Raw genomic sequence first — 10,158 nt, forward strand, 5'->3', positions numbered from 1 at the left:
TTTTGGAGGGGAAACTTGGAATGGAGAAATTTACATGTAAATAAAGAAAATATCTAAAAGAAAAAAAATAATAATTTAGTACTTCATTCTCCTAGTTACTTTAAGGATCGGAGACGACAATGCCTAGAGAAAGATAGCTTCATTACTTGCATAAATTAAAAAGTTTGTAAGAAATCATTTTAATCTTAGTAGTCTGTCACTTTTCTGTTCTTACACGAAAAGAAACTAAACTGAAATGAAAAGAAACTGTGTGCTATACTAAGAAACTGCAAGAGCTGTACCCAAGTACCCATTAAGAAAAGGCTGTGTAAAAACAATAAGGAAATGTACTTTTGCTTTGTGTTTAGTTTCTGTTTTAAGGAAGCAGAGATTGGGAGTAATAATCCAGGATTCATAAAATTTATGTAAATTTAAGAATTTCTAAAAATATAATTAATAATGGTCAAAAAAAGATAAAAATGAACATTTATTTAAGGTTGGTGAAAATAAATTAATGTAATCATGAAAAAATAGTGTTATATGATCCACTAATTCCACATTTATAAAGTATTTACAAATAAAAGATTAGGAATTTAATTTGTATCAGTGTAACCCAGATACTATTGTAGATGCTGGGAAGTGCTTGCTAATGGAAGCCTGATATGGCTGTCTCCTCAGAGGCTCTGCTAGAGCCTGACAAATACAGAGGAAGAAGCTCACAGCCAACCACTGGACTGAGCACAGGGGTCCCTGATAGAGGAGTTGGAGAAGGGACTGAAGGAGCTGAGGAGATTTGTAGCCCCATGGAAGGAGCAACAGTGTCAGCAGGCCAGATCCCACCGCCCCCCGGAGATCCCAGGGACTTGACCACCAACCAAAGAATACACATAGAGGAACCCATGGTGCTGGCCCCATATGTGGAAGAAGATGGCCTTGCTGAACATCAGTGGGAGGAGAGGACCTTGGGCCTGAGGGTGTTTGATGCCCCAGTGTAGGGGAATGCCAGCGCTGGAAGATAGCAGTGGGTGAATGGGGAAGCACCCTCATAGAGGCAGGGGAGGGAGGATGGGATGGGAGTTTCTGAAGGGGAGACATAGAAATGGGAAAACATTTGAAATGTAAATAAAGAACATATCCAATAAAATAATTTAATTTGTAAATTCTATCATTTTCTAACACTTTAATGACTTTATAGTAAGTGAATTAAGGGACGAACATATTCTTTATGTGATAAAAACTAAATGCCTAGAAGCAGAGAGTGGAATTTTTGTTAGTAGGGGCTGAAGTCATGAGGCCTGTTAGAGAAGTGTTAATCAAAGGACATAAAATTAATTATAATTACAAGATCTGTACTCCAACATGGTGACTATAGCAACAATACATTCTACTCTGGAGAACTGCTGAGATTAGATTTTAAGTGTTCTCACCACTAGAAATGACAAGTGTTAAAGATAATGTGTTAACATATTAATTAACTCGATTTAGTCATCCCACAATGTGTGTATGTTTTGAAAGCATGTTGCACATGATATACATAGAATATTTATCAGATAACTAAAATAATCAATAAAATAGTTACTAAATGTATCACATAAGTGTCTAGATGATTAAAATCTGTAGTATTGCTATAAGGTTTTTATACCAGTTGTGGAAATGCAAGTTTTATTCTCTTAGAACTCGCATAGTATGAGCTAACATATTTCTACAGAACTTATCTTCTACAGAAAGCACCTGGTCTCATACTTTGCTAAAGTAATTCAACCTGAATTCACCCAGTGCTGAAAACAACAAAATAGATAGGAAGCTACTAGTGTTTGAGCATGGGGAATATTAAGACATTAAAGATTACTCAGTAATAAGATACTAGTTGCACTTTTAAGAGAGGGGTTTTCAGGCTATTTAAGAGTTTACCCTTGAAGGTTATTATGGATCCTTAATAGTTCTCTTGGTTTCCTATCTTAAAACTGAACACTTACTCTCATATATCTTCATACAAATGCCCAAACAAATATGAACAACTGTCTGAAAACTTAATTCATTGTATCTGTGCACTGAAATACAGCTCTTAAAGATTTATTCAAATTATGCTGGTTTATATGAGAAATATGCTCTATATCTTCTGCTATTTGAAGACTTAATTCCCAGTTCTCACTGCTTTTGGGCAGGTTATGGGATCAGCCTTACTGGAAAGCATGAGTCACTGGTGGGTGGAAGTGGAGATGAAAGTTTATAATCCTGCTTCACTTCCAGTTTGCTCCTGCTTCCTTCCAGTTTATGATTGAAAAGCTTCTCTCAGCTTCCTACTACTGCAACCGACCATGCCTTCCACTAGCAGTCCTTACTCCTGAGCCATTATAGATTCTCTTTTTGGAGCAGAAAATAAACCTTTTCTTTCATAAGTTGCTCTTGGTCATCATATTTTACCACACCATCAGACAGTAAATAAAAAGCACATTAAAGTGTGAATGATGAGTTGCACTAATTATTATGAATTCAGTGATCTCTTTAGGAGAAAGCTGCTCATACTACCAGTCATGAAATCTCCTTTGCTTACACATATCTTAAAATGTACATTCTGAGTAGTCTTTTATCAGTACATATTTGTGATGGTTAATATCAATTGCCAACTCAGTAGGGATTAGAATCATCTTTGAAAAATGCCCATGGGAACATTTGTGAATGATTTCTTCGAATATATCAATTGAAATGGAAACTGTCAGCTTAAACATGGGCAGTAACTTTTATACCTGGTTCGTATGTGAAGACCCAATGGAATTTTTTTGCCTGCTTATTTTCACCTCTGACTTGTCTGTACTCTGAAGACTGCTGTTGAAGCATTTTTCACTTGTTTCCCTAATCTAAAATTCTTCTCATGAAATTGGCAAAAAAATATATTTTTTATATTTGTGTTTAATTTTGATAGCACTTATAGAATTCAGGAAAGTAGAAAAGAATCATTAACATATGGATAGAAATGTCTTAATAAAGAGAACAGTAGACAAAAGGGGATACGAAAGGGGAATATGATAATACTGAGGAAATTTTAAGTAGGAAGTTGAATAAGAGAGTAAAGCAGAAAGGGGGGTCTAAGTAGAAGGATAACTAAAATTAAAGACTCCTGAAAAAGCCATATGAGAACTCACTGGTTTAGAAAGTTCAAAGAATATTCTAAATAAAAACTCTAATTATAGTGAACTTATACTGAGTGAAGGGATAATATATTCCTCCAAGAAGCCATAAATTATCAAAGAAAACAACCCAGTGCAAGACATGGAATGCATCCCTTAGCACTGTTCTTCAGGGAAATTCCTTGACCACTGCTCCCAGACCCAAACAATACAGCCTATTTCTTTTATTCTTGCTTTTCTACCATATATTTATGTTGAGATCCCATTTTTGAGGACAGCATTCAGACCATAAAATACAGAGAAGTTAAATTGTTACTGAACTGGAATCTTCTTCCCTACTTACTAATATTCCGGATGCTCCAGGGCAGTATGCAGACTCTTAAGAGATAAAAGTTATCAATAGTATTATTCAGTTGTGTAGCTGTGAATTAAAGCGATGACACTTCTGGCAAGATATGCCCATTCATACATGAAGTTCATAGCAATCAGTCCCAGCATTCTGGCTGGATTTAAGTAGTATTTTTCAAGGAAGAAATACATACCTGGTATTGGAAGCCTGGTTAAGAATCTCTGACTGGCAATACAAAAGTTCCTAGGGAAGAATCTATACTATTACTTTGCTAAATTTATATACACTCAAACTGCCTCCTAAATACTTATTTCTAAATTTGTAGATTAGTGCACCTTTAATCTTTTATTAGAGAAGAACTTTTGTTTGCAATGAACAGAGTTTAAGACAGAGACACACAAGTAGGAGAAGTATAGAGAAAAAATAGCTGAACCATATGACCCTGAAATTTGTCATCAATAGCATATCTCTTCCAAGTCCACAGATCAGGATTAGAGGGGCTGGGAAGATTGTAGTAGCCAGAGAATAGAAAATATGTATGTGTATATGACAGGGATGTTGCTGTATGTACCTTCACAAAAATACATTTATTTAATATTTCAGCATGAATAGGGGCAGGACTCAAGACAACTCAACAATAACTGAGGAGCTATTGGAAGCTGAGGCTGCTGGAAAGAAAAAGAGCCAGTGTTCTACAGAAAGATCACTCTTGTTAGGCTACCCATGATCCATTGGATAAGTTTACATCTATGTTCATATAGACAGCAATACTTGGATTCTGAAAATCATTTTTAAAATAATAGAATATGAAGTTTTAAGAAGACTGTTGATGGAATGTGCAGAAGAAATCATGAGAATGAGGAATAATATAACCAGATTAAATTTGTTCATGTATAAAAGTATCAAAAATATACTTTTAAAAAATCACTTTCATGTGTGAATATTTATCCTGAAAATTATAGATTCTAGTGTCATGTAAGCCCTTTATTGAGCAAATGGTTTGTGAATAAATTCGTTTTTAACTTGAGACCACAAAACTTTGACTTTTTTCCATTTTCTGATACCTTATAGTAACATACTACAAGACTACTTTTGTTAAATAGTTACTTAATTTATATGTATGTATGCCCGAGTATATATGTGTGTACAACATATTCTTGCATGAGTAAATGGAAGTCAGAAAAAGCTTAGATGCCCTGGAACAGTAGTGTGGGTCATGGGTATCCAATCTATGTTTCCTACAATAGCAGCAAATGCTCTTAACTACTGAAGCATCTCCCCAGGTCTTCATTAGGCTCCTTACTGGGTTCAATGTAGGATTTGATGCAACATATTCTACGTAATTTGGATGTATAACTTTTGCATGTCTGCTTTGTTATTTGTCTTATATAATATTATTTTTAACATTTACAGCATAAAGTACAACATAATTTTTATAAGGACCCTGATTCTGTTTCTATTTCTTGTTCATTATAAGATCTTGCCCTTCATATTTTTATCAATTATTATAGTATCTGAAGTATAAAAAGGGTGAGGAATAATTATTAAGCAAAATTATTGAAGGTTTCTTGGATTATTAGAAACCGAATTTAATGAATTTAAAATCATGACAATATAAAGTGTTTGATTATTTATATATAAGATGCTTCTAGTATCATTGGTGTTATATGTATATATATATATGTAAATATATATATGTATATGTGTGTATAGTCATGTATGTATATGTGTATGTGTATGCATATGTGTATATATATGCATATGCATATGTAGTATATATGTATGTATATATATACATACATATGACTACAAATTCAAAACTTGCCGTCATGATGGTGCAAAGGCAATATTAAAAATGTCTCCTGTACTGCTATCATGAGACAAAGCCTTACTATCATAAATTTCACATCATGTACCCCAATCCCACATGCTTTTCCCTCCCTTCATACCCACCCCTCACCCTTTCAATGCCCTCAACAGAGAAAAAAATACCTCATTGTGAAAGCTGTAGTGTATCATGGTACATCCCACAGTATATACTTTTGTCCATACTTTTTTGCTTGCAATTGGTCTCATATAAGTCCTCTGGCTTCTGCTACTCTATCAATAATGGGACCTTACTGGGACTCCTCTCAGATATCCTGTTGTTGTCTTGTGACATGGAGATCATGAAATTTGTATATTTAAGACCAGCCTCCTTCATACATTCTAGCAGTTCATCAATTGGGTATATCTTCAGGTAGGCCAATTCTAAGCCGTGGATATGGGACAGAAAGGTATCTGAACTGGGCATCCCTCTGGTTCTCCTGCTTTCACAATCTCTAGGACACTTCACTGATATCTCCATGTCCAGAGCTAGCTCTACTATGTTGCCTAGGCAACATGCAGGACAAGCTCTTCCAAGTGTTGTAACACAAAGGACAGGGACAGCTCTCCTACTCCCAAGACCATGTGCTTCCACCTGCCATAGGTCATGAAGTGGGAGGGGAAGGAAAGTATCTCTCCATCTTCTATGTCACCTTACAGGAGAGATGTGGTAGGGTCAGCTCTGGCAGGCTCATATTTTAGGGGCCTACTCACCCTCAATTCCCACAATGTGCAGAGGATCTGTTCTTTGTAGTACTAAGAAGCTTTCCTGCTCTCATACTCCCATGGTCAGCTTTCCTGCTCTCATACTCCCATGGTCAGCTTTCCTGCTCTCATACTCCCATGGTCAGGTCTCTGGTGATGCCCAGGTGAGCGGTGGGCTCAGTTCTGCACAGCTCTCAGACATCAACACGTCCCCAGGGAGTAGCTCAGACCAGGGACATCTGCCTGGTCTTTGGTGGTAATAGACCCCTGCTGCTGTAGTGCCACAGACCCATATTTGCCCCCCAGTGGCAGCACAGTCCAGGACCTTACCATGGTCTCTGTTTATTCATGTTAGGCTGTTCCTCAGTACTATCCAGTCTCCAGTTCTGCCTTTCTTCATTGAGCGCACATCCTTTGTCTTCCATTTCTCCATCACTAACTTATCCTTTGCGGTTCCTATGGTGTTCTCTGAGTGGAGATGGTCTTCTTAGGAGTTGTCTCAGGAGTGCCATGCCAGACAGGGGTCATCTAGGCCAGTGTCTTTCCCCCTCCCCTGGCCTCTGAGTTGTTGGACTGATGATCATCTCAGGCCAGCTAGCTCCTTGTCCAGGCCTCATGCCACTAGTCTTTTGATCTTCTAAGGCTTCTGCCTCACTCAGGCCAGCTGAGTAGCTCCAAATGAGGGTTGATTTTCTCAAGCTCACTCTTGCCCAGGGTCAGCAGTCGTAGGCGAGGTTCTTGGAGTTGCCAGCTTCCTCTTCTTCCTGGGAGCACATCTAGGCTTCTGTGGCACTGGACTTGTAGTTTTCTCAGGCTAGCTCCATATCTGAGCTCCATGGTACCAGCCTGGTGATTGTCTAAGGCTTGCTTTATTTCAGGGAATGTCAGGCTACTAGCCATTCGGGTGTTCACAAGTCAGAATACTGAGCGCAGACATCATCTCTCCCTCTCTACCACCCACTGATGCACATGTGACACAGCAGCCACACTTGCAATGCTTCTAGGGCAGGACCTATAACTGTGTACTGGTGTCTAACCTTTAAATATGTTTTTGTCCAACACAGGATTATTTTTCACCATGACTGTTAGAGAAGTCGATGATAAGCCTTAAAGTAACTAAATCAATGGCAATGGAGCATCCTTATGAACAAGCATGCCCTGTGCTACAAGTTGAAACAGTGAAAAATGATTTGGAAAGTTTTTGGAGAAATGTTCCATACTCTATTAAAATTGCTGTATGTTGTAAAGCACTCAGTTTAAACAAAAACTTTCCATAGCCATGTTTTTCTTCACTACTACTAGACACCATTTTCCTCAGTGCACATACTAGAGTGTGGGTTGTAATTATTCTTCAAGGGTAAATATTTTAACATGACTATTTAGATGTGATGCTTTTCAGGACGCTAGGGTAATTTAGTCAGTAATTACTTCAGTGCACTCAGTAGTGCTTTAGTGCAATGAAAGCACCAAAGTGAGTCCCTAGTGTGCATTCTGAACTTCAAGGCATAATATACTCACAGGCATCCCTGGAGAGCCTGTGAATGGGGCTCTAGAAGAAATGCACATTGTTTTTAAACTTTTCATGTATTCTTTCATAGATTATATCCCACATGTAGTTTCCACTTCTTCTTCTCCTCCCAGTCCTGCCCTTCTCTTTCCCTCACTCCACCTTCTACAAGTCCTCCATTTCTGTTCAGAAAAGGGCAAGAATATCAAGTTGCAGTGAGAGGCACCTTCTCTATATTACAGCTGGATGAGGTAACCGAGTAGAAGGAAAAGGGTTCCTAAAGCAGGCAAAAGAGTCAAAGACAGCCTCTACTCTCACTGCTGGTTGTTCTACAGTAAGATCAAGCTACACAACTGTAACATATATGCAGAGGGCCTAGGCAAGGTCCATGTAAGTTTTCTGTTCTGCTTCTCATGTGATCCTATGTGTCCAGGTTAGTTGATTCTGTGGGTTTTTTTTTCTGCTGTCCTTAAGCTCTCTGGTTCCTACAATCCTTCGTAACCATCATCCACAGCATTCCATGAGCTAATATTTGGCTGCTAGTCTCTGCATCTGTTTCTATCTATGGCTGGATGCAGCCTATCTGATGACAGTTCATCTTGGCAGCTATCTATGAGTATAGCAGAATATCATCAGGAATCATTTCATTTTATTTCATTAGTCATATTTGGTTCTATCCTTTTTCTCTGGGTTATCTAGCTTCTAGGTTCTGGTCCTACAGGCAGTGTCAGGGACAGGCTCACTCTCAAAGCCTGGGTCTCAAGCAGGGTATTGCATTACTCACTTATGAATGAATATTAGATGGGTATTAGTGGCTAACCATATGTCCTAGTCAGGGTTACTATTCCTGCACAAACATCATGACCAAGAAACAAGTTGCGGAGGAAAGGGTTTATTTGGCTTACATTTCCACATTGCTGTTCATCACCAAAGGAAGTCAGGACTAGAACTCAAGCAGGTCAGGAAGCAGGAGCTGATGCAGAGGCCATGGAGGGATGTTCCTTACTGGCTTGCTTCCCCTGGCTTGCTCAGCCTGCTCTCTTATAGAACTCAAGACTACCAGCCCAGAGATGGTACCACCAACAAGGGACACCCCCACTTGATCACTAATTGAAAAAATGCCCCACAGCTGGATCTCATGGAGGCACTTCCCCAACTGAAGCTCCTTTCTCTGTGATAACTCCAGCCTATGTCAAATTAACACACAAAACAGCCAGTATACCATGCTACAATTCACAGATCCAGAGAAGCTAACTGACAAGGAGTGCTCAAGTGGGGCAGGACATAGATCTTCCAGGAAAGAGGAAATAGAACTGATATTATGGCTGGACTTGGGGATGGTAGGGATGGAAAGAGAGGGATCAGGTTGGGGATGATGGGAGACAGAGTAATGGAAGAAACACCTGGAATTTGGGGAATATCAGAGATGAGTTATATACCTAGTGCATTGGAATGCCCAGGAACTGATGAGGGTGACTCTAGCTAAGACACCTAGCAATGGACAATTTGAAGCATGAACGGGCTATATTCTATAACCAGGCAAGATGACAGGGGAAGGACTGGGACACTAAACCTTCCACCTACAATTTTTCCTATCTACAAGAAATACTCAGATAAGATAGAACAGAAATTGTGAGAGTGGCCAACCAATTACTGGTCCAGCTTGAGACACATACTATGAAATGTGCATTATTTTTAATTTTTTTAAATTTATTTTACATCCTGATCATAAATACCCTCCTCTCCTCCTAGTCCCACCATTACAAATACCTACCTCATTTCCCCTTCCACTTCTCATCAGAGAATCCTTAGGTACCACCACACCCTGGGGATATCTAATCCCAGAATGATTAGGCACATCCTCTTCCACTGAGGACCAACCATGAAGTCCAGGTAAGGCAAAGGAGAGACAATGGCAGGGACATTGGAGAGACATAACAGTCCCTGCTCTACTTGTTAGAGGTCCCACATGAAGGTCAAGCTGCACAATTGCTACAAATGTGTAGAAAGCCTAGTTTCAGCCCATGGATACTCCCTGGTTGGTCATCAAGTGTCTGCATCCCCATGGTCCCAGGTTATTTGACTCTATAAGTCTTCTTGTGGTGTCCTTGGCCCTTCATGCTGACTCAATTCTATCCCCATACTTCCACAAGACATCCTGAACTCTGTCTAATGTTTGGCTGTGGACCTCTGCATCTTCATTCATTGCTAGATGAAGCCTCTCAGGAGTTATGTTAGGTTCTGTCTGCAAGCATAGCACAATATCATTAATAGTGTCAGGGGGCTGGCTTTCTCATATTTAATGGGTCTCTAGTTGGGGCAGTCATTGGTTGGCTGTTTTCTCAGTCTTTGCTATAATTTTATCCCTGCACATCTTGTGGGCAAGACAAATTTTGAGTTGAAGGTTTTCTGAGTGGGTTGATGTCCCCCTCCCACCTCTGGAAATCCTGCCTGGCTACAATAGATGATCACTTTAGTCTCTCACTAGCTCCCCTATGTTCGTAGCAGCTTTATTTGTAATAGCTAGAAACTGGAAACAACCTAGATGTACCCCAACTGAAGAATAGAGAAAGGAAATGTGCTACAACTAGACAATGGATTATTATTCAGCTATTAAAAACAAA

At 39.1% G+C, this 10,158-nt stretch overlaps 1 non-coding gene across 1 annotated transcript; it reads right to left on the reverse strand.

The window, feature by feature from the left end:
- Positions 1 to 6,907: 6,907 nt before the first annotated feature.
- On the reverse strand, positions 6,908 to 7,037 carry LOC116096235. The gene has a single exon (XR_004120910.1). It is a non-coding gene; the product is annotated as a small nucleolar RNA SNORA17 (small nucleolar RNA).
- Positions 7,038 to 10,158: the final 3,121 nt, after the last annotated feature.

Source organism: Mastomys coucha, chromosome X (genome assembly GCF_008632895.1).
Source record: "Mastomys coucha isolate ucsf_1 chromosome X, UCSF_Mcou_1, whole genome shotgun sequence".
NCBI lineage: Eukaryota > Metazoa > Chordata > Mammalia > Rodentia > Muridae > Mastomys > Mastomys coucha.